At 46.5% G+C, this 25,684-nt stretch overlaps 1 protein-coding gene across 1 annotated transcript in view; it reads left to right on the forward strand.

Annotated features, from left to right (window-relative positions):
* ERLIN2 (ER lipid raft associated 2) overlaps positions 1-25,684 on the forward strand; it is a 574,625-nt gene that overhangs the window by 37,681 nt on the left and 511,260 nt on the right. The gene's annotated exons all lie outside the window — the stretch shown is intronic.

Consider the following 25,684-nt stretch of genomic DNA (forward strand, 5'->3'; position numbering starts at 1 on the left):
GCTCAGACACAGAAGTACCTGGACCATTCAAATTTTCCAATACAAAAGGTGCTCATTGCTATGCAAATGTAACAATCAATGTTCTATTCCAAATACCAGCAGTTGTTGAAAACATATTTATTTAAATGGCGCAGACCAGTTGTTTGCAAATGCTCGTCTTTCACAGAAATGCAGTATGTAATCCTGACACCATTTATAGTGTCTCAGGAATAAGGCAAGAATTGGACGACAGTGCTGGAATGGTGAAATTCACTTTAAACCGACAAGAAGATCCACAGGAATTTCTAAAGTACTTACTGTAAATACTGAAAAGAAAAAACATACTTCTAAATTAAATCTTTCACATTTCCTACATGTGGAAACATACATGCACTCTTTGCAACCATGCCATTGAGGAGCGAGTCCCTAACGAATTATTTGTGTACGTGTCAATACCTAACTGTGACTCCATTCCATTTCAGCAACTGATGCAAACCATAGCATGTGGTGTACGTCGTGCAATTCTGATATCCGTTTGATGCTACATATACACTCATAGTCACGTCGGCATTGTACCTTAAGAGCATTAATATCACAATGCTCTTAAGGTACAATGCCGACTGTACCAAAAACAACTGTAAACGTACTGCCTTCACACACGTACAGGTATCGCTTGGCAAAAAACCTTCACAACTGTAGCCATAATCTACCACACAGGGGACTCCACCAATAGAGGCCACTATACTGCATACATTAGAAATCAATCGTTATGGTGGGAATGCAATGATAATTCCATCAGTCCAAAGCACAGAATACCTGCAAATGTTGCAAATGCCTACTTAATATTCTTGAAGGCAAAATGTACTTGATGTGCAAACCTACTATACCTTACTCCCCAGCACCAAGCAGTACCTTCGTTAGTGGACAAAAAATGTTTTTCCTTCCACACTATCAACCTAAAGCAACATACCAAACTGGAAACATTGACAAAATGCTCTACAGTGTGTGTTGGACAATTGTATCACCAATGAACCCAAGGAGTACAGTCACACAAACAGTACGTGTACACAAAGCACAGTACCAGTATTTTCCACTGGATACGTGGAAGGGAAAGTGCTGAGTATGAGGGTTCAAAACTATCCTCGGTGACCTCTAAAATCATTCACCAGCTCTCCAAGAATAGTCCTACAACTCCCAACACATGGACGTATCACCATGTAAATCTGCAATTGGACAGTACCACTTCAAAATGTACACAGATGTTCAAGTAACCACAGGTATGCACAAGCTTCTCTACGTACCCTTTACGAATGGGACACTGTAAACAGTTAGAATACGCCACCTGGTATCTAACTGCAACCTGAATACGACAATGTTATTTGTAGCATCACAACTACCTAACTCAACCTTCAACAACTACTCTGCTACAACATAGCGTCAAACACTTCCAAAGTATGAGGAGTTACAGTACGCCAACAGGTACATAACTACCATCAGAATTCTGCACTAGCACAGATCAATGTCATAATACTTGCAAACTACCAGCAGCAACCGAACGCATAAACAAACAGTGGTACAAAAAGGATGCGGGTAAACCTTTACAAATCACCACCTGCTATAAAACTCCACCCATCCTACCAACATGTATAGTCCAGATATCATACACTGTTACATTTCCTCCTACTTCAAGAGTACACTTTAACCACTCCAAACATCACTATCCTTCAATGTGCACCATAGCAGCAACGAAATTTCAGTGGTTTATTTTTTGTTTTTTTTTTAATCCAGCATGGAGTGTTTTTTTTATTTATTTATTTATTCCCACAGACCCAATGATTATGTAAAGAACCACAAGAACTGCGCTGATTGCCCAGTACTAGTTATGAGGGGTCACAAAATGTATGCTATGTAGTGGACTGCAAACTAACGAAATACCTGCACTAACATTCTGTTTTCTTTTCCCGCAGATAATGCAGCAACCGGTACACAACATTTTACACTCCATAAACAAAACACAGTGCCAGCATTCCTCAATCCAAACAGTAAGTCTGCAACAATTGCTATTATACTTATCTACAATATCCACAGTGCAATAAGTGCACTTATTTCTGCTACACACGTAACAATACCACCATTTACAATGCACACCTATATTACACTGTGCAGCTTGTGCCTACGCCCTACATGCCTCACTACACCCTGTACATTGTAGGGCCTCCAGCCTTACACTAAACCTTGTACACCCTGCCCACTATTGCCGCTGCAATGCAGAACTATACATACAAACATCTATCCACGTACCACTCACCCCACACATAACACAGCCACCTACCCTTTAGCCACTACAGTTGACATTGACTGCTATTTCTTCCACAGAATACATAACATGTTTCCTACGTACACTGGTCACCTAAACCTATCATAAGTGCACACACTGAATTAACACAACAGTAACCTACCCTACAATCTGCACAATCGCAACAATACAACTTCATGCATGCATCAATACATCTTATGTAACTTTCGTAACTGTTGCAACGTTGGGCTCCTTGCTTTCCACTGGCCCTGTGTAGGCCATTAGGTCATTTTCATTGTTATGTTCACCATTTCCAAGAAACTTATCAAAACCATATTTCACTGCAGCGCATAGATCATAGCTCCCCAGCCCTATTGCAACCACTGCCTTACTGCTTAACTTTTTAAACTTCTGTTTCCCACACCATTTAAAGCTCATAACTACCTTACAATGGTAGACAAACGTTCACACTAACTGCTTTCCTTTCCTGAACAGTAGCCCCAAACAAGGTCATGCAGCAGAACACCAAACTGCGTACGATGAACTCCCCCCACCTGCGTCTTCTAAAGCAGCAAACACAGTCTGACATCACCCACCGTTGCCTCGTAACACACTGCACATATAACTAGTCCTTACCCACTGTAAAAGCACATTTTATATATTTTGCCATCTATGCATTCACGGCACCATTTGTACGGCACTGTCATATCAACTTGTAAGTTGCACTACCTTCACGGAATGACACTACAAACATTCGTAAATGCATGCTACAATCGAAAGACGTTGCCGACTGATTCCTTTCTTTTTGGCCTGCATCATCTCTGGAAATCGAAACCTAACAAACCTCTCCTTCAACAGGACACACACTCATTTTAAAACAGCCTTGAGGGGGGAAGCATGTTTAGCTCCAAGGTCAGATATTGTATAGAAGTCTAGCAAAAAAAGATGCATAACTTACACTGCAGTTCCTCTGTTCATGTGCCCCAAAGGTAGTCTGCAACGATCCCATACGCCGTACACTGCAATTTCACGCCCACCCAATAGAAGCATGGGATTTGCTGAAATTATGTAAGTACACCTTTACATCACATGTCGTGCTCCTCGGTGTGCATATTTAAAAATGTACTCTACCTCTCACTTTCTCCCAGTACATTACACGTACCTTTGTGACGGCAGTAAAAGAAAGTGCTGTTACACTGCCATGTCTCCACCATTCCCAGTAAATTGCAATTGTCATTGTATTTTCTTTTGCATCCATTCTTCCCCACCCCCTCCAAATGCAGACATACAAGACGAACATGGAACGCAAGTCGTACACTAAAGCACCACACCTGCGCACTCGTACACTCCTACATTCCCTGTTATGCCCTTTCACACAATTACTACGTCTACGCATCCTGAGTATACTGAACATTGTAACGGACACCGGTGCACGCAGCGGTCAATCGGCACACAAATATCTACAGCTCACATTTCATTGATGCACTTCTTACCAAAGCAGCTCCTCCATTCTCCAGCAATGCGAGGTGACCCTCATTAGGTTTCTTGTTGTATTACTTTCTTTGCAGACACACAGACACATTGTGCTGTGGGTCCAACTACACTCGCTATCACTGTCAACTTTGTAAAAAGAAACGCATGAAAACAACATCTAGTCCCAAGTGGTTCCAAAACATTTTCCTGTGTGCAGCTTTACAATCACAGTATTACCTACAAACCAGAGACCAAGGCAGTGGGTTAACATATGAAGCTACGCGCTAATACACAGTTCATGGTCCATCAGGCAGCCAGCTATTACTACATTATCCTTTCCGCACCACACCTTCCACGTTACAAAAGACGACTGGTGGACCAACCATTGGAAGATTACCATAAGCAATTTCTTTTCCATCATTATCGGGGTCGACCGATATGGCCTGCTATGTCCACTCGCGGTTGCTGCTATACGAACCAACCTGCAAACCTTTATTCTGTAAGGCATCCCAGAGGCACCAGCCTTCTCTATCTTTCAAAGAAAATGTATTCTTCCACACGGTCCACCAAGCACCACTGCGTACTCCTTTTGCCACTTTGTGCAATTCTGTACTTCAGTTCTCGTCTAGTAGATAACATTGGTCAAAGGATTTTGTTTGCGAAATAAAAGAGAGATGAATGCACCAACTTGCACGTTGTCGTTTACATTCTGTGGCAAAATAAAGCAGTTCCAACCACTCACTGTATTGTTACTAAAGTACAGAATGTTCTGGAACCGGATTTTGTGTGCGCATGTCTGCTTTTGTTTGTGTTCCTTTCCAGAGCTAGGTGCTCACATGACCGAGTGTACTACGCTTGGCACGACCATAAAATAAATACCTGGAGTGCACGCGGGGAGGAATGACTGTCCACAAGTAAAGTCCCTGATGCCAGTGACTGCTGCGATGGTGTATGCAGCACACAGGCATAGCTAATGGAAGCGATGCACACATTAAAATTGCACACACTAAAAGCTCCAACCACTTCTGTTCCCCATCTCAACCAGTATGCCAAACAAAGGTAACGTTCAGATGGCCTGCCATCCTGTATATGGCTGGACTTAACAGCGTTCATGATGTTTTCGGCTGCAAATGTATGTGTGTTGGACTATACATTAACCATACTTTGCATGTGTAATGCTTATTAACTTGTGTCATGTCGCACTACCTTCCTTCGCTCTCAAAGTACAGGATATTATGAGTTATACCATACTGTACATTTATTGTGGCATCTCAGTCTGTGAATGGCAACAAGGCCAATGACATACACCAAATTCAAGTGCAGTCAATTCACGCCACTTCCTCCAACTGTGTTGTGACAGTGAGCACCCATAGGAGACATACATATCTCCAACAGTGTACGCTGGAGTTACATATCGGTATAAGAACTGACTCAAAGAATGCAACATTCTGAAACCTACTTCCGAACAATGTCCACATTGTTACGTCAAAGGCCTGTAGCCATCCATACATGGCAGTAGGCGCTTGCCACTCCCAACACAACATGGTACACCGATTACAAAAATCCCTATATCATCTGCAATACACTCCCCATCCCCAATAGACCCTGAAGGTTGTCACCTGCGCACCTACCCCACAGCGCTTTATATGTAGGTATCTGCGTACATGGGCCATGTCGCAAACGTTACGCAGTAAAACAATTCTTTCATGTTCCACTTTCTTACTACACTCCCTAAAGCGAGGATCTGTTCACGGCCACACCACTCCTAATGCAAATGGTGTTTTATCTCACCAATGCTCCTTTACGAACTGCACCATGTCCTCCACAGTGATTCTGCAAAGGCGCAGACCTTAGGACACTTACAAATTTACAAGTGTATTATATGGCACAATGTATGCTTATAATAACTTATATGACCGAAGGCAAAGTGAACATACTCTTTGTACATATGTCTGCAATCCACATACCAATATCACAGTACTCCCATACATAGCAGCATTGCGTTGCGGGTTTGTTAGCAACAGCCCACTCTTTCGCCACACCCGCTGCAAAGCAATAGACCCATGCATGGAAACATGTGACCACTTACCTTTTCTGTCCACAGGTACATATTGGTATAGTAATGAACCAAAGACCACTTTCTTTTATCTTCTTCCAACCAGTGCCCACCCTGTTATGTCCAAGGGCCCCAGCCATGCACACAAGACAGTATGGGTTTTGCAGGCACAATACAACATAGCACTCCGGCTGCCAATATCTTCATATTGTCTCCAGTGCACTCCCCATCCCCAATGGAGTCTGCCTGCAGTCACCAGAAAAATGATAGTCGCCTCTACAACTACCTACTGATACAGTATATGTGAGTACCTGCATACAAATTCCTTCCATGTGCCAATGTCTGACTGCCCTCCCTAAAACAAGGCTGTGCCCAAGCCCTACGCTCTTGGGTACATAAGCGGAGGCCTACGGCCTCTGCCCATGGGCCCAATAGCCTACTCCTTCAACACACCCAATAAAATGCAATAGAGGCATGCATGCTACCATGTGGCCATGTACCTTTCCTGACTACCGGTACGTATGGGTTCACTAACTTACACAGCGCTACATTCTCCAACCTACTTCCAACCGGTGGCCAAACTGTTGCATCCAAGAGCCCTAGCCATGCACAAAATCCAGTACACCTTTCCAGGCACAACACACCATAGTACATCAACTGCAAATACCCTCATATTACCTCCAATTCACTCTCTATCCCGAGTGTACTCTATCTGGACTCAATGCACTCTTTCTACGTATGTGTGCAATTCGCACACCATTATCACAGTCCTCCCATACATGCCTACATTGCATTTCAGGTAAAGTGCCGAACACCTACGCTACTCTTTGTACATGTGTGCAATCCACATACCAATAACACAGTAGTCCCATACATGGCAGCATTTCATTCCGGTTTTGTTGTCAACAGCCTAATCCTTTGCCACACCCACTGCAAAGCAATGGAAACATGTGACCACTTACCTTTTCTGTCCACAAGTATATATCGGTACAGTAATGAACCCAATCAAGGCAACTATCTTTTGCCTACTTCCAACCAGTGCCCACCCTGTTATGTTCAAGGTCCCCAGCCATGCACACAAGCCACTATGGGTTTTGCAGGCACAATACAACATAGCACTCTGACTGCAAATATCCTCATATTGTCTCCAATGCACTCCCCATCCCCTATACAGTCTGCCTACACTGACCAACATATGATGGTCCCCTGTGCACCTAAACACCAATGCAGTGTGAGTAGCTGCGGGAATGGTCCATATCGCAACGGTGTGCTGCCACACAATCCTTCAATTTCTCCATGTCGTTATGGCTTCCCTTGCGGCAACAGTGTGACCAAATTCGGCCGCATACCTAACCGCTATGTGCCTCACTGCTCTCCTATGCATTGAGGTATTACATTGCCGGGGTGGTGCCCAAGCCCTGGGCTCTTTCTACATGCCATGCCCATGCAGTAAAAAGGCTACGCCTTACCCACAACCACTACAAGCCAAGTCAGACAAGCATGGGAACAATTCCCCACAAACCCACTGTCGTAAAACGACGCCAACGCACTAAGTCAACATAACCACCGGCAGCCGTAGCCTACAGCACAAAACATTGCCAATATCTTCGCTTTGCCCTCTTTCACCAAGCCGATCCTGCAAACCATGTTTACCAACACCTTTCGGCACGCCACTATCCTCTGATACACCATGGCAGGGTTTCCAGAAACCTTTGACGCACAGCATACTTCTCTCCAGCCAACCACCGGCCACGTTGACAGCACAGCGTACCACAGGCCAATGACACTTTGGTCCGTGGAGCAAACAGGGAAATGGGTCCGCCGAGCAGACCCAGATATCACAATTTTTTCACTAATTATTTGGGACTTACATTTCAGTTTGCAACAAAACTACTGGTCGGATTTCCACCAAACAGACAAAAGCACGCTTTCTGACCGAAGCACCCAGCGCCTGCCTCAACTGCCTATAACTTTGCCCCCACGCCCCCCCCCACGTGCACGAAACCTCCCCCATTGGTGGAAATCCGACCTGGCATGACATAGGATGGGTGGCAGCGCGGGTGGCTGTGCCCTGTGGATGGAATGCGGTAGTTGGACACATGGTGGCATGACTGGGTGAATGAAGGTGTGGTGGGTCTGACTATTGGGTGCATGGGCGAAGGCCATAGGGTGTCGGGCATGCACTCAAGAGCGTAGGGCTGCAACATACCCACCGCAGGAATGCATGTTTGACTCTGCATTCGGTACAGGGTGGTGCTTGTGTAGTGTGGTGTGTGCAGATTGGTTGCAGTAGGGCCAGTATTGCGACCAGAATGTGGGTAGGTTGGCAGTAACACAGTACTTTGTGAATGGAAGTGGGTACATCCATAGTAAGTGAATGAAAGTGCAGCGGGGTGCAGGAGAGCATGTTTTCTTTGGTGTAATTTGTTGCTGCATGGTTGTGCGCATGTTGGGTAGGAGTGCTGGTGGCAGTGGTGTGTATGTGGATTGTCGTACTTGGTGACATGCATGGTGGCATTACGTTGCTGTGGGTGTGTTCAATGCCTAGTCTATTGGGTGCATGGCCGAAGGCCATGCTCTCAAGAGCTTAGGCCTTGAGGACACCCATGGCAGTAATGCATTTTTGAATGTGCATCAGTTACAGGGTGGTGACATGTAAGGAATGGTTGTGGAGCACATTTTAGCCGTTATAGGCCAGTGTTGCAAACAGATTTTGGGTAGGTTGGAAGTGGCACAATACTTTGTGAATGGAAGTGGGTATGCCCATAGTATGTGATTGATAGTGCACAGGGATGCAGGAGAGATTGTGTTTGTACATTATGGTAACTGTTGCAATTTGTTGCTGTTTAGCTCCATGGCAGTGCACTGTGTTTGGAGATGCTGCGGTGAATAGGCACGCAGTCTGGGATCTGGGTGCAGTGTTTGCATACTGTCAGCATGGTAGAGGGTATGGGTGAAGGGCAGCTTATATATGCGTGGATAGTGTGCTCTGTGCACAATGCGTGCAGTATGAGCAATGTTGTAAACATTTTGTGGTTATGTTGGCAGTGACACAATTTCTTCTGAGTGGAATTCGGTAAGACAACTATGTGAATGAAGGGGCGTAGGGGTGCCGGAAACCATGTAATGTTTATACATTATGGTAACTGTTGCATGTAACGCTCTGCATGTCCATTGCGGTGTGGAGGTTGGTTAGGAGTACTGGTGCCAGTGGTGCGTATGTGCATAGTGGCAGTTGGTGACATGCTGACATGCATGATTGCATTACGGTGCAGGGAATTTGTGGAAGGAGCTCGCCCACTGGAGCAATGCAGGTTTGACTCTGCATGAGACCCAGGGTGGTGATCTTTGGAGAATGGGTGTGGAGCACATTGTCGACTTGCTCTAGCACCACAAGTGAGTTGCAAAGTGTGTATTGTGCATTCCATGGTTGTGGTGATAGTTGCAACATGCTACAGTATTTGGTGTGGAGCAGGAGATGGTGCAGTGATGAGTTGTGCAGTGTGGCCACAGGGTGCAGTGTGTACATAATGTGAGTATGGAAGTGGGTATGGTTGAAGTGCAGCTTATATGTGGTTGGTTACTCTGCTGTGTGCAGATTTATTGAAGTAGGCCCAATAATGTGCAGCTGTTGTGCATAGTTTGCCAGTCACACAATACTTTGTGAATGGCAGAGCGTAGGAGTTATGCAGGCTGTGGTATGTTTTTGGATTCTGGTAAGTGTGATACGTTTTCGTGAATGGGTGTTTAATGGTGTGGGGGAGCTGGGTAGAAGTTCTGGTATGTATGTTACGTTTGTGCATAATGTTAGGCGCCCACATGGTTGCTTGCTTGGATTTATAGTGTTGTGGTGGGTGTGGAAAGGTCTGCAATGTTGTGTGCATGGCCAAAGGTGTGCGGAGTGCCTCTTAGGATCTTTGTGGATGTTGCAATTGTGTATTATTTAGCAGAAGTTTCTGGTGGAGTGGCTTTGTAATGAAACGGAACGTGTACTGAGAGTGTTTAACGGTAAATAATGGAGTGGTGTATAGAAAAGACAGTGTGCAATGCAGAGGTTTTGTATGTAATTGCTGCACGTGTGTTTGAAAATTTGACAGCACCCAATGGGGAAGTGCTGCAAAAATTGACCGTGCAAAGGGGAAGAAGTATTGTCTTACTGGGCCCTGGCCCTCACTGTAGACGGGGAAAGCACGCATGCACATCCTGCCATTATGAGCAGCGTGGAAAGGGAAATGAAACTGTGGGAAATGGGCAAGTAGGAGTTTAGGGCGTTGTTCACTGGAAGGGGCAGTACCATTTCGTCCCAATACTGTTGTGAGGGTAGTCGAGATGGAGAGATGGAGAGATGCACAGTGCTTTTTGTCGGCGATACCTTTGTGCGCCATCTGCACAGGTGTTGTGTGCAAAGAGGCGTTGCTGGTAGTTTCAGGTTGGAAGGAGTAGACGCTCTCTGGGCCTGTCAGGGTGACTGCAGTTTCGGCAGGATGGTTCACCTTTGCAGATATGTGGCGTCTGTCACGAACTTTGACTTTGTCGTGCTGCACTATGGAACTCTACATTTGGGTTACATATCGTGTGGATGATTAATCAGTCACCTGAAGAGTTTGCTGAACGCAGTGATGCATATTTCTCCTACTGCGAAGGTTGTTTTCTCATGCATAACACCAAGAGGAGTTTGGATCCATGACGGATTTGTCTGGAAGTCGGAAGGAGTGCTGTAAACAGAATTATGCGTGAGTTTATGTAGACAGCTGACATGTTATCCACCCACTGAGATCATGAGGTTGCAAAATACACAGCGTTCCATAGAAATAGCATTTTTTTAGCGCCATTGGCAATGCCGTTTTCTTTTACACTGTGCAAGAAGCATTTCAAAAAAGCTAGCAGGCGCTCCTCTCCAGAAAGAACATGGCATGATAACCTGTTGTGAGAGGAGTTTGCAGCACACGCTTTTTGCTCACTGTACCTATCACAGATGGGAAATATCCATTTGCATATCAGTCTTTGTCCCGCCCACATGGGCAGTCCAGCACCAAAATACTATGGCAATTCCTCTTTGAACAAGAGTACCAACAGCAACCCCATACACATGTTTCAGTCTTGTTGGGCCTCATCAGTGAGGTGAAGATGTGCCTCTCTGAGCACAGTGAGCAGGGAGTCCACGTCTGGTTGCCCCCAGGTGCAAGAAGCATTGAAGAGAATGTGTTAAAAATGTGACGAGAGGCAAACACAAACGCATATAATGAAAAAATACAAATAAAATTGCTGGCACGCACGTCACAAAAAAAAACGTAATACTTCTTTGATAGAAGACGGAATCCCCTACCTAGTTTTATATTGTTTACCCTCTCTGCCCCCCCCCCCCCCATCCCCTTCACTATCACGAAAAGGTAGTGCATTTCAGGATTACACGTGCCACATCCAGGGTGCCTATGCGGATGGAGAAATCGTGCATACTTTCATTGAACTTTGTAGTGGGCGTGCTTTGGAATGGCACATTTGTACTGTTAATGTGTAATGTACATTTCAAGTGTTGTACAGGAGTGACAGTGTTGGATGATGGCGGCTTCGATGCGACTTGTGGATGCGTGTGTGCCTATGCACGCGTAACCCAATGAAGTAGAGCTGCACAGAAGATAGTGCAAAGTGAAGGACTACTCCAGCTTTACAGGGGTGGGGCCCTCCGGTTACTTTGGGAGGCGCACGTGCCAAAATCTGCCCTTTACACCACATTGCCCAATTGTCATGGCAGTGTTGGGATTAGCCAATCGGGTAGTGTGGTTGTGGTCAACAGGAAAGGGAGGTGTAACTGTTGTACATTATATTCTTCGTACTGAGGGTGGCTGACATGGCGAAACGCATTGTGTTGACTGTAGGTGATCCCTTTGTCATAGATATGCACAACTATGCCTGCAAATACACTTTGATGGCAATTTTGGTTTGGAAGGAGTGGACTCCTCGTGGAACGCTGTGTATGAGTGCAATTTCACTGATATGCATGCACTTTGCAAAGACCTTGCCACTTTTCCAGTAGTAGATGTCATCGCATCCATTAGAGCGGCATGCATATGGGTTACCTGCCTTGCTTAGATTTGTTTCGTAGACTGAGGGAGATTTTTGAAAGTCGTGAGGACACTTTTTTCCCACTGCCAAGGTGCTTTTCTCCTCCATAATACCGTGAAGAGTATGGCCTACTGCTCATGCATGTTGTTTCGAACCAGACGCAGGAAGGTGTCATCAACAGAAGCATGTATACTTTTTTTTTTTGTCCGCTGGTGGAATGTTCTTTGTGCAACAATGACCTCATTAGTTGTGGAAATGCAGAGTGTTTTGTTGTCCCCCATTGGAAATGCAGTTTTGTTTGCTCGTCTACAGGCTGCGATGAAGAGTTTACTGTACTAATGTGAGCAGAAGAACTCACAAAAGCTAATAAAAATGTGTTTCTGTAGAAGCATCTAAACAAACAAAATAACAACCAGGTCTTTTTAAGAGTCGTCCCTTACCACGAACTACCCCTACCCTGGTTGCAAGTTATTCCCCCACGCCCACACGCAGCACAAAGCCACATCTGGGGATTTTGCGAGTGGCAGCCATGAAAACAGAACTGTGGGAATTGTCCAATCGCATGCTTAGGGTATCCGCCAATAGGAAGAGGGACTCCTGCTTCACTCTGGCCCGACCCTCGACGTACTTGGGGACCCGCAGGTGCCACATTATGCACTTCTCACCATGCTGGCCTATAGAAGTGGGACTGCAGCGATTGCTATCAGGTGGTGCTCAGGTTGTGCATCACAGGAAAGTGCACCAATAGGAAGGACTCCTGCTGTACTGGGGCGCGGCCCACGCGGTACTTAGAAAAAGGCACGTGCCACATTCTGCGCTTCTCAGCATGCTGGCCAATGGAAATTGGACTATGGCCTTTGGCCAATCAGATGCTCAGGGTGTACGTCACGGGAAAGAGCTCCAATAGGGGCACGGCTCTCGCGCTTATTGGGGAATGACACATGGCACATTTTGCGCCTCTCACCATGGTGGCCAATGGAAATGGGACTATGGATTTTGGCCAATCGGGTGCTCTGGGTGTGTGTCACAGGAAAAGGCGGCATTCACTTTTCCCATTACTGGCAAACATGGCAAGATGCGCAGTTTTCATGGTGGGTGATGGCTTTGTGGAAGATCTGTGTATGTATGCCCTCCAAGAAGACTTGTCTGGCAATTTCGGTTTGGAGGGAGTGGATGCTTTGTGGTGTAGTGTCGAAGCGTGCTGATGCGGCAGACTGCTTCTAGAATGTCGACGTGTGGCCTCTTCGGCAACTGTACACATTGTGATCGTGCACTTTGGAGCCTTCTTTATGGGTTACATGCCTTGTTCCCGTGTGTTGAGTCAACTGAAGATTATGATGAAAGCAGTGCAGCGCATTTTTCCTATTGCCAAGGTGCTTTTATCATGTATACCCCCGTGAATAGTGTGGAAGTATTCCAATGATTCCTGTTGCCAGCCAGAGGTCGGAAGGGGTCTCCTCAACAGAAGCATGTGTGACTTCTTGAGTGCTGCTGGGATGTTCTCTTGTGAGAATGAGAACATTGGTTTGCGATACATATACCTTTTCAAGGCAAATGGCATGTATTTGTCGCACAGCGGCAATTTATTTTATTTTTTCTATTTGTAAAGCGCCTAGCAGCCCAGAGGCATCAAGGCGCTGTTTCAGGAATGTGACTTAGTTACAGGAGGTGGGGTTGATGCACAGGTTACACATTAGTCAATACAATGCAATGTTACAGTATTTGAATGACTTGCATGTTGGCATGACGAGCAGGAACAAATGGTGAATACATACATGTAGTACAGTCATTGTGGCGGTTTACACAAACAGCATGGTTTTTATTGCTTTTCTGAAGACCGTGTGGGATTCAATGGCTCTGATAGAGGGAGGTAACAGGTTCCAGTTGGTAGCTGCTGGAACTGGAAAGCTAGTCGCCTGCTCTAATCCTGAGGCTTTTAGGAATGGAGAGTCGGTTGGTAAGGCTGGATCTGGCGGGTCTGATTGATGAGGGGCGCAAAGAATCTTTTGCGAGGTGCTGTGTCATAGCGACATTTGTGGGTAAATGCCAAGGACTTAAAGAGGATACGTTCATTGACGTGTAAGCAGTGGACGAACTTCCTGGTGGCCGAGATGTGGTGAAATGTTGTTTCACAATCTACACAGTGCAGTGAAGACCCTATTATAAGAATCTGAGCTGAAGTTCAAAACACACATTTACGTATGAAGACCTCAAAAAAAGTGTTTCTACAGAAGCACCTTTACCAAAAAAAAAAACAAAGGTTCTTTTAAGAGCCACCACACCTAACGACGTCCGCTCCCCTAGTTGAAAGTAATTCTTCTGCGCGAATTCAGCAGGAAAAGTCAGCAAATATTGCGATAGTTGCAGGGTGGCACATGTTACATATGCCCCTATTGCAGATGATGGCCATAGAAATGGCCTGCAGAGGCTATCGGATTGGGCAATATAGTTTGTGGGTGTGGTGTGTACGGACAGACTGGTACACAGTGTATTTGTCAACAGAAATGCAGAGGGTGCGGTTATGGCTGTGTGTTTCACGAGGCACAACGTGTGGGTTTTAGGGGATTTCTGACATACATTGAGTGAAAGTGAATGGAAAACACTGTGCAGTGGCTACTCATTTTGCAATCTACCATGTGCATGTGTAGTGCTATGGAGTAGCTACAAGGAAGTGCCAGATTTTGGTTTCTCCGAGTGTCACTTTGGTGACACGCATTCATGCCGATGTTATTGTTGTTCATTGTGCAGGGAAAATGGCGCAGCATGTTACACAACCTTAAGTGCTGTTTGCGATGGAGTCACTTGCCCAGTTCATGCTTTGGTTCAGATCTCTTGCATAAGTTTCTATCTCATTATGCAGCCACTAATGTGGCAGCGTCATTTTCTATTTGGTCCGTGAATACAGACCAAGCGGTACATTGCAATGGCATCCTTCGCCCATGGGACTGTCGTTTCACAGCACAAATACTTTCCCCCAGCTATAACGTTTATCTTACTATGCCAGCCATCCAGATTTGTGCACACCCCATCTAAATTGGCTTGGTGCCCTTCTTGGAAGTAGTCACTTTTTTTGTACTTAGTGTTGCACTGTGATTCTCTAGAAAATGCTCTGCAACACCTAAAAATAAAAAAAAACTTTGTACAGCGACCCACCCCCTGTAACCGATTGAACTACAGTGTTTACCACACTGCCACGTCTCCCGCCCTGTATGCGTGCATTGGCAATTCTGTTGTTGATCTGTGAAAGGTGCCTTCTTTACCTTTTTCCCTTTCACAGTTCATTTTCATTTATTATGGTGTTCTCACACACGCCACAGAAGGAACAGCAGGAAAGGTCCGGCACTGAAGGGGCAGTACCTGCCTGGATACTATAGGGGACGTGCCGGGAGACGGAATTATTGGGTGGACCTCATCTACATAGGCGCCAGTCATTGTAATGCTCCCGTATGAACCGTTCCCACGCTCTTCCAAGTACCTTCCCTCTGTACAGTAGCGCGTTGCAGTACATGCATAATACAATGCCCTTTGCCGGGTAAGGGTCTGTAGTGCGGCATATAGTTTGCAAAGGTTGTTTTACAGCTCTGCTGCCCTACAGGAGTGCCCCTCTTGCTGCCTGCAGCAGATGTGCAAAATGCTGTACATGAAAGTACCCTATGTAATTGCTGGAAGGGCGGTAGCCTGCCCACTGGACCCTTGTGCTATAATTTCAGTTGTCGTCATATGCAGTACAAACACTTTATGCTACGCCATTAGTGTTAGGGGTAGCATTCACGGATATTCATACATTGTGGAATACAAGAATGTTTACAAGGACGGGAAACGCAGCTTCATTACGTGCAGCAGGAAGCCATTCTGTGTGACCCATGCAGCTACAGCACTTTTCTAACCACTACTAAGGTTGTTTGCGCTCTGCATATTTTGCTGTTTCCTTACTTGCCGTCTCATGCACTAGTATGTGCGTGAGGCAGGTCCAGCAGCTTTGCCATTTTGCAGACTTGGTACAAACTGTCCCACCTACAGTTACATGTTTTCTTCAAATGGACCACCGACAGGCGACCGCTTGATACTTTCCGTCACACTGCTGAGTGCAGATGCAATGTATTTGTTTCACGGGTCATGGAAAGGCAAACAGCAGATAAATGACAGTAATGCGACATTTAACATGGCCACATGACAATGCAGGTTGCTGTTCCTTGTTTACCAGTGGCCGTTATACAGTTAGGAGTGCTTAAGCCACACATTGGTACGTTTGTAGAGCCACCCACGAAGTCAGCAGCAGTACTTTACATGCGGTAGCCTACTGCATGAATCCCTAGGGCTGGTGACCAGGGCGTTGTTACCAGCCTACAGTGGAGGATCTATGCATGGGTCTAGGTGTGGAACGGAAACACGTGCACTTCCACAACTACTTAAAAGTGCATTTGAAAATGCAGCCATGCAGCCACTAATGGAGTCCTACGGATACTTGCAGTGTGATTGCACATAAACCAACCAGGTGCAGAGTCCCTAGGAAATGTCCATATTGCTCATTTGTAGTAATCTCGGCCAATACTCTGCAGCACAGATTTATCATACCCTGGTAACACACAAAGAGAGCCTACTGCCCCACTAAACAACATTTACTATGTACATCTATAATTGGTACGATACACCAACACTTCTGAAAAGTAAGGGGTAGCACAAATGGATACATACACCAGACAATTTGCCCTTTCCACACGTTTATCATGAGGGCAGCCAAGGAATTAGTAACAAACAGTTGTTAACGGGACGTTTTGGTTATGTTGCATTAGAAATACCTATCCTCTTTACAGAAAACGCTATGCTAAAGCAACATTCTGCTTACAGTGCCCTACTAAAAACCTGTGAAATTCACTAACAAAAACCTTGTTAAATGGACGTTATGGTTAAGTTGCAGTAGCAAAAACCTATGAAATTCTATGGAAAAACGTTACAGATAAAACCGAAAAACCCCAGAAATTCGACAGTTGTGGTAAGCTAAGCAACCACAACGCGCGCCACCACCGTGCACTGCTAAAACTAACACCCATAATATCAAAGATGACATCACAAATGTCATTGATGACATCACATGTGAAATTAATTTTGATGTAAAGTCCCTACAAGGGGTTGTGTTTATAATGTTGGTAACATATCAGGGGGGATTGTGGAGCCTTTAATGCAAAGACATAAGATGTTCCAACTTTTGTCGCCTTTGCTGAGGAAACGTGCACCCCTGCACAACCCAAAAAGTTGCAGTGTACTTGGTTAGGATCGACATAGAATATTTTCACCCCAAGGTGGGATGGGTAGGGTAGTTCTTATTTTTACTGTAATCTACTTAACTGCCCGATGGTAAGAGTTAGGAAGAGGGTGTTTGCCTACATAGGGGTTTCTAGGAATGACACTGCTCCTTTGCTCACACGTGTGCTTTGAGTAATTGCCACATTGATCATACTTCTATGCATAACTCATTCATTTCTCACTGTTCATTCTCAGTGGTGCCAGTTGTTGGGGAGAATTTTCATTTCTGTGCTAATTCCCTTCAACCTTAGAGACCCAAGCTCTTTTGCTGGACTTGGGGCTTATGACTTTTTCCACCTGAAGTGGGACCTTTTTCTCTCGCTCCTGTGTTCTTCCTGACTAAAATATGTGTTTTACTGTTTTATTGAGCCTGACAAACTCCATGGGCATTTGCTTTTTGTATAGTAACACACGGCACCTTAGGCACAGGTCCACTGAGAAGTCCCTTGGACTTCTCTGGATGTTTAAATACATTTTCTTGGGTGAACTACCGTTCCCAAGAATAGTAAGATGATCCCTCTTACTTTTCACGATCCTATGTCGAGTGCTGGTGGGGGATGTGGTGGGCTACCTAGTAATTCCTTATCCCACTTCTCATGAACACTGTGTTACACTAACCTACTATAAATGGCTGGTGCAGTGGTTTAATTTTGCTACAAGTGTGCATTTTGACTGTAGGCTGTACCCTCAGCTGCAGGACAGCACCCTTGGGTGTCCATTTTTCCCAAAATGGCCCCTGTCTTCTTTTTTTTGCCATTTTCTGTGTTGGTTTCCTCTGGGATTTTACTCTGTTAGTTGATGCAGATTTGAGTCCATTGTGTGTTTTTGCCTTTGGCGGGCTTCAGCCTTGAAGCCCGCCCAGGCTCCAGTGTGTCTGGAAAGGCGGGTAGTGAGGGAGGGTCCCGAAACTTCCCTGTCCTTTGTCTCTAGGTGTGCCTGTGCCTGAGTGGAACCAGTCCTGATTGGCCAGCTGGCTGTCCTGAAATGACAGCCACACTGCTGTGTGATTGATGGCATGGGCTGTGAATTTGCATAGCAAGGTTTTGGGACTAGAGGTAGTCTACACTGGAGAAGAACATCCGAAGAAGATGTGATGAGACACCAGCAGCACCCTCCTTGACCGCAAAGGGCCCGGTGAAGCCCTGCAGCTATGCTGACCCTCTTTTTGCGGTTTTCGACTGGGAAGACCCGTACGGGATGACTTCCTCCCTTGGGCTGGTGGGACCAACTAGCCTCAACACAAGCTTCCATTTGGCACATCCAGCTACTTGCTGTGCCTCAACAGAGCTGCAGAATCCCAATACCAGGGGCCTGTGACCTTTGACGAGTGCATCATCTTGCAAAGTCTGAATCCAGCCAAATCTTCGTGGGCATCCCGAGGACCCCACAGAGACAGGAAATGTTGATCCAGAGTCCCCTAAGCAGAGTCCAGGACCGAGAGAGCAAGCTTCTTCCAACCAGAGATATTAGTTCTTGATTGACGCTGAGGAAAAGGCGCCAAAACACAGAAGTGTTGCGGAAACAAAAGAAATCCGTAGCTGAGGAGTCCCTCTTCCGAGTACTGCCACAGGAGCCCACCAGACGTCCTTCCTGTCATCACCACAACCAAGGTCCAGGAACAGGGGTCTGCCAAGCTCTAGCAAGGAGGAATTCAGCTGGAACGTAATCACAGGTACTGTGGGACTTAGGATGTTCACCTGTTAGCCACAAATTGTGCTTCCTATCTTGCGAAGTGTTTTATTTCCACTTTAGAGTTGATACCAACTCTCCTGCACTATCCTGAACAGCCTGTGCTCCCTACAAACTACCTCACTTGAGTTACTGTGATTTCTTCAAACTTATTAACTTTGTCAAGACTTTACCTTAGAAGAAGTGCAACAGAACCGTGGGAGGATTGACCTGGGAGGATAGCTCAGCGGCAACGTGCTCGCCTTGGAAGCAAGACGATACGGAGCAACACAGGTTCGATCCCTGGGTCCGTGCTTAGAAACCTCTGGGTATTAGGCGAGTTATAAATAACTTATTATATCATAACTATTGACTTTGTCCGTTGCTTTGGCTGTCCTGGCTCCCTAAAGGCACCCTTCTGGCTTTGGCAGTACTTGTTCCCTCATAGGTTATAATTGTGGACACTATTTATTGTTGGGATACAAGTTATCTGCCTCCATTTGCGAGATTGGAATTGTTTTACACTGTGGAAAGTATGTTCTAATTCTAACCTTTACCTCCTTTACAAACTCAGTGACTGAATTGGTAACTGAAAATAAGTGCAATACTGACCTAAACTGAAGTCCCACCCGTGTGCTGGAATATGTTGGCATAAAGTATTTACCAACTGTTATTGTCCTTTACAAGCTGAATCCAAACCTGGATTGAATGTGATAAGTAGATACAACTTTTTATTTTTTTAAACCAATTTATTAAATATTAACAGAAGAAATCAGTGTAACAAAGAAATACAGTAGACAATTATCCATACAATAATAATGAAAAATATATTGAGAAAAAAAAATGTAATATAATTCATTTAAATAAATATATATATATATATATATATATATATATATATATATATATATATATATATATAATTTCTGAGTCTTGTGGAATCTGCTTAGATCACATGCTGTGCATAGGCCGACATCTAGTGGAAGCTGCGGAGTATTACAGTTTGTTTTTCGAAACTCGAAAATGGGCGTCGACACAGGGCGTGCCAGTAATACTATCCCTAGTGTGACGTCCACTGTACCCAAGATCCCTCACGCGTCTAGGATCCTCAGGTTGTTTTTTTCCGCCATACTGGTCGTAAGCATCTTGCGGAGTCCCCTGGCCTTAGCCATACTTTTGCTAAAAATGTAAAGAATAATCTATTGACATCCTTCCCCACCCCAACGTCGAACTTCGACAACTCGACGCCGGCTGGAGAAGAAATCGACCGTCGGCTGCTGCACGACGGATTTGGGCCTCGGAAGGCCTCTGGCCTCGGCCCTGCAAGTAGGGAGAGTGGGGGGTGGTACATACTCTACACTCTTGGTATATAGGTACACCTTATACATTTCCTACACTTAACAGCCCGCTGCTTCAAGGTGCGTATGGAGGGTACCCCTTTTCAATTCTGCCCCAAGTGCAATCGCAAATACCCTTGGGTCGACAGGCACGCCACGTGCAATCTCTGCTTGCCGAGGGACCACCCCGAAGCGAACTGCAGAGCGTGTAGTAGGTTTAAACCTAAGACACTTAAGCGTTGGGCCCACCACGCCAGGCAGGCGGCCATGGCAGCGGAGGGCGCCTTGAACGACGGCAGCGACACCGTACTTTCGGACGGCGAGGGCATTACGGCGTCGAAAGACAGCCGAGCGCAGGTCCCCGACCTCGGAAGGTCGTCCGGCAGGGCGGCTATGGGGAAGACCCCCGGCGGCACAAGCGCTTCACATACTACACACACTAAACGCACTAAGTCCAACCGAGACTCGGCGACGTCGAGTTCTCGGAAAGAGGCACAAACAGAACGGTCCGATTCGGTGTCCTCTGGGCGCTCTCGATCAAGATCGCCGCATGACTCCAGGCAATCGTCCACTCTTACCAAGAGTGCCTCGCTCCCTAGGCTAACAGAAGTTCGATCGTCGGGAGACGAAGACGACTTCCACCCCCAGGCCGCGCTCCAGGAGTCGGAGCCCGCAGTTAAAATCAGCGAGGCCCAACGCTCGAAGGACAGGGACACCAACCCTGATCCTCGACGCCAGGCGTCGAAAACCTCCGGAGCCACGAAAGGACAGGGAAAACACTTTTCCACTCACGGGGAGGGTGGAAAACAGCAGAAGAAACAACCTTTGCACTATTCCATACCTGTGAAACACACCACTCCCCCTAGACAGACAGACAAGACAAGGTCTGCTGATATGTCTAAAACCAGCAAAGCTACGCAGGATAAATCCCATAGACTTGCTGAGAGAGCCATTCCCAGTTCCAAAAAATGGTCCAGTGAAGACATAGATAGGGTCATGTCAAGAATGTCTTCTTTAGCTGACTTTTATGATAAAAATCCAGAACATTTCCTCTCGTATGACCCACAAGGGGCGAAACACCCTCAAGCTCTAAGGATCTTATCCCCAGAAATAAAAAGCCCCGGTTTGAAACACCGATGAGGTCAGACCCCTTCGAGGTACAACCATACTCCAGACCATACTCACTGTATCAAGGAGAGGCATCCTTTGGTGAGGACCAAGAATTTGGCATGGTAGAAGAGCAAACCGGGACGGGCTACTATGGGGATGAGGAGGACCTGGAAGAGGAAGAGGAGGACCCGGAAACATACAGGGTAGACTCCCCGGTAGAGAACGAAGCCCCGGTTACCGACTCCCCGGTCGATAACCAACCCCTCCTAAACGAGGTTCTCGCACGCGCAGCAGAACACTTCCACATTGACAACCACGATGTCCAGGAGGAGAGGGACTTCGCAGAAGAGTTAATGGGAGAAAGGAGGCCTGTTGCCCAGACCATCCCTATCCTTAAATCCATTCAGCGAAGAATAGATCCGTCCCTGGTGAACCCGAACCTCACCAGAGCAGTCAATCCCAGGGTTGAAAAACTTTTCAGGGCGGCCCAGTCTGACCCTCTCTATATAAGAGGACATCTGAAGCCAGACTCCCTAGTTGTCACCAACACTCGTAAGAGGGCTGGAACACCCTTATCGTCCGAAGCTCCTCCCGAGAAGGAGAGCAAAAAACTATACAGTTTCGTCAGGAAAGTAGCCTCAACGTCCGCCTATCAAGCAAGGATTGCAAACTCCACCACCCTGTTGGCCAGTTACAACTGCCATCAGTGGGAAGAGGTCGCAGCACTCATAGCCTCTGCTCCTGAACCTTTAAAGGGGCCAATTAGCTCGGATTTCCGCAGAGCGTAGAGCCGTGTCTGGTTGCATTTTGAAAGCAACCTTCGACGCCGCAGACAACGCAGGCAGATTGATAGCGGAAGGCACTGTTATCAAAAGACATGCGTGGTTACGGCAGTCTGGTTTTAAGGCAGAAACCCAGGCATCATTGTTGGACAAACCGGTGGAAACCGATCTGTTGTTTGGTAAGGCGGTCGAAGACGCACTAAAGAATGCCAAGGACTAATACGAAACACTCCAGTCCCTTGGCCAGTTAACCAGTAAACCCCCTAACCAGAGAGGGAATAGTAATTTTCGTCACCCACGTGGCCAAAATTCCCAGAGAGGATCTAACTATTCCCAGGGGCAGGGTACACAGTGGAACAACAACCAACAGTCTACCCAGGGGTACAGCAGGGGTAATAAGAGAGGTTGTGGTAGAGGCAGAGGCAGCCCCAACAAGGGAGGCGGCACGCCTCCACTAAAGCAGTGACGCTCAGTTCAGGGTCCCTTCTCACGCAACCCCAGTAGGGGGACGCATTTCCACCTTCACCCAGGTTTGGGAAGGGATCACATCAGACAGATGGGTGCTGTTAACAGTATCCACAGGTTATTGTATAGAACTACTGCAGCGTCCCCGGAACCATCCTCCACGACAAAGAGTGCACTCTTTAGAACATCAGAAGATTCTCCTCGAGGAGATCGCCATTCTGCTAGAAAAGGACGCGATAGAACTCGTCCCGGGACACCAGGTAAACAAGGGTATTTATTCAACTTACTTCCTTGTGCCAAAGAAAGATTTGACAATGCACCCAGTATTGGACTTACGGCCTGCCAACAAGTATGTCAAGCCCCAAAAGTTTCGCATGACTACGCTACAAGAGGTAATCCCCCTCCTAAGAAAGGGGGATTACATGGCAACATTGGATATGAAAGATGCTTATTTTCATATTTCCATGTTCCCAGCGCACAAAGTTTTTGCGCTTCAAGGTGGACAGTCGACACTTCCAATTCAAGGTACTGCCCTTCGGGATAGCTTCAGCACCAAGGGTATTCACCAAGGTACTGGCGGTGGCACACCTACGCATGGAGGCAATCCCAGTGTACCCTTATCTGGACGACTGGCTCATAACGGGGGAAACCCCAGGAATTTGCAGGACAAACATTCAAAGAACGATCGACCTCCTCCACGAGTTAGGCTTCTCAATCAACGAGAAGAAGTCAAGCCTGGTGCCAAGCACCTCCAAACAATTCCTAGGAGCAATCCTAGATACTCAAGAGGGGTTGACCTTTCCTTCAGAAGAAAGAATTTGGAATATACTACTGCAAATTCCGCATTATCAGTCCGGTCAACAAATAACGGTACGCAAAGCTATGCGTTTACTGGGCATGATGGCGTCATGTATTTACCTGGTCCCCCACGCGCGCCTGCGCATGCGTCCCATGCAGGAATGGTTGGCGAAACAGTGGTCTCAGGCAAGTGGTCAGTGGGACGATCTAGTGGTCGTTTCGCCAACACTGGTACAAAGCCTTCACTGGTGGACAAGAGACAATCTCGCACAGGGGAAACCCTTTTACGATCCCGAAGTACAGGCAATAGTCACTACAGATGCATGCCTGACGGGGTGGGGAGCTCACCATCCTCACCACACAGCTCAGGGTCTCTGGTCTCACTCAGTGGCCAAGAACCACATCAACCTGCTAGAGCTTCTGGCAGTATTCAGAGCGCTTCAGGCGTTCGAGCCCCACCTACTAAACCTGTCCAGACGGACAGCACAACAGCCATGTTCTACCTGAACAAGCAGGGAGGGACTCGCTCGCCAAATCTGTCCAAGCTTGCCCAGAAAATCTGGATATGGGCTCTCAGACGGAACATCTTCCTGTCATCACAACATGTTCCAGGGGAGCTCATTTCCCTAGCGGATGCTCTGAGCAGAGACTCCCTCCCAGAGGAACACGAATGGGTTCTACACAGAGAGGTCGTAGAAGATATCTTCTCTCAGTGGGGTTTCCCCACTACAGACTTATTCGCCACAAGCGAAAACAGACAATGCCCAGGATTTGCATCCAGGTTCCCCCAACCAGACTCCCAGGGGAACACCCTGTGGATGAACTGGTCAGGGATGTTTGCGTACGCTTTTCCACCAACTCCTCTCCAGGAAAGTGGTGAACAAGATGAACAGAGAGTCGATGACGCTCGTCCTAGTTGCTCCCATGTGGGCAAGACAACCGTGGTTCCCACACCTACGCAGGATGGCGGTGTGCGAGCCCATCAAACTTCCAGCCTGGTACAACCTACTGTCCCAGCACCAAGGTCAAACAGTGCACCAGCAACCCAACTCAATGAACCTGGCAGCATGGCTCCTGAGGTCATAGAGTTTGGACATCTCAATTTACCACAGAGGTGTATGGACATCCTAAAGGAATCTAGGAAACCAAACACGAGGCACTGTTACTTTGACAAGTGGAAGAGGTTCGTTATCTGGTGCCAGAGTAGACAAATCAACCCGGTTGATTGCACTCCTTCCACTATTGTTACATACCTGCTCCACCTGCTAGATGCAGGATTGGTTTTTAACTCACTGAAAGTACACCTGGCAGCCCTGTCAGCTTACACCACTTCCCATAGCAAGGTTTCGTGGTGGAAAGTACCAGTAGTTAAAGCCTTCATGGAAGGAGTAAAGAGACTTCACCCTCCTATTTCAAACCCACCACCAGGGTGGGACCTTAATGTGGTGATAGCCAAGCTCATGGGCCCCCCTTTCGAACCCATGCATAAAAGCAGTCTCAAACACCTGACTTATAAAACGGCCTTCTTAGTAGCTATTACTTCTATAAGAAGGGTCAGTGAAATTCAGGCTCTGTCAGTGCAGGATCCCTTCTTTACTGTCCATAAAGACAAACTGGTTTTACGCACACACCCTAGGTTCTCACCTAAATTTATATCTAAATTCCATGTAAACCAGTCCATCGAGCTTCCGGCTTTCTTCCATAACCCGCAAAGCTCGGCTGAGGTGAAACTACACACCCTAGATGTGCGTAGGGCGGTCCTCTACTATGTAAATAAAACCATACCCCTAAGAAAGACAGATCAACTGTTTGTCTCCGTAGCTACAGGCAGAGAGGTTGATCGCGTCTCTAAAGGTGCCATCTCGAAGTGGATTATTAACTGTATCCAGCTGTTACTCACTCTCTGAAAGAACTCTGCCTTTCACGCCAAGAGCCCACTCTACTAGAGGCATTGGGGCCACTCTTGCTTTCATTGCAAATGTACCCCTTGACACCATTTGCAAAGCAGCTACTTGGAGCTCTATTCACACTTTTACTCAGCATTACTGCATTGACACCCATTCCAAGGCAGATACACAAGTGGAACAAGTGGTTCTAAGACACTTATTTGCTTATGACCCTTCTCACAGCCCACCTCCTTCTTCAGGTACTGCTCGCTAATCTATGCACAGCATGTGATCTAAGCAGATTCCACAAGCCTCAGAAGGGATACATTACTCACCGTAATCGTATTTCTGATGCTTGTATCTGCTTAGATTCACATGCGACCCACCCTTCCTCCCCTCTGAGAGAAGGCGCATGATTGCTTGTAGTCTTACCTTTCTGTCTATCTGCTTGGATTATCTGTACTCGC

This window comes from Ambystoma mexicanum, chromosome 10 (genome assembly GCF_040938575.1).
Source record: "Ambystoma mexicanum isolate Mex_15411 chromosome 10, UKY_AmexF1_1, whole genome shotgun sequence".
NCBI lineage: Eukaryota > Metazoa > Chordata > Amphibia > Caudata > Ambystomatidae > Ambystoma > Ambystoma mexicanum.